Source organism: Prenolepis imparis, unplaced genomic scaffold (genome assembly GCF_030444845.1).
Source record: "Prenolepis imparis isolate NDT839.2.m4 unplaced genomic scaffold, iyPreImpa1.0 SCAF_6, whole genome shotgun sequence".
Classification (NCBI taxonomy): Eukaryota; Metazoa; Arthropoda; class Insecta; order Hymenoptera; family Formicidae; genus Prenolepis; species Prenolepis imparis.
Genome location: NW_028141164.1, coordinates 29,670 through 30,044, shown reverse-complemented (window position 1 = coordinate 30,044; position 375 = coordinate 29,670).

Genomic DNA, 375 nt, shown 5'->3' with positions numbered 1-375 from the left:
AGGTTAGGTTAGGTTAGGTTAGGTTAGGTTAGGTTAGGTTAGGTTAGGTTAGGTTAGGTTAGGTTAGGTTAGGTTAGGTTAGGTTAGGTTAGGTTAGGTTAGGTTAGGTTAGGTTAGGTTAGGTTAGGTTAGGTTAGGTTAGGTTAGGTTAGGTTAGGTTAGGTTAGGTTAGGTTAGGTTAGGTTAGGTTAGGTTAGGTTAGGTTAGGTTAGGTTAGGTTAGGTTAGGTTAGGTTAGGTTAGGTTAGGTTAGGTTAGGTTAGGTTAGGTTAGGTTAGGTTAGGTTAGGTTAGGTTAGGTTAGGTTAGGTTAGGTTAGGTTAGGTTAGGTTAGGTTAGGTTAGGTTAGGTTAGGTTAGGTTAGGTTAGGTTAGGTT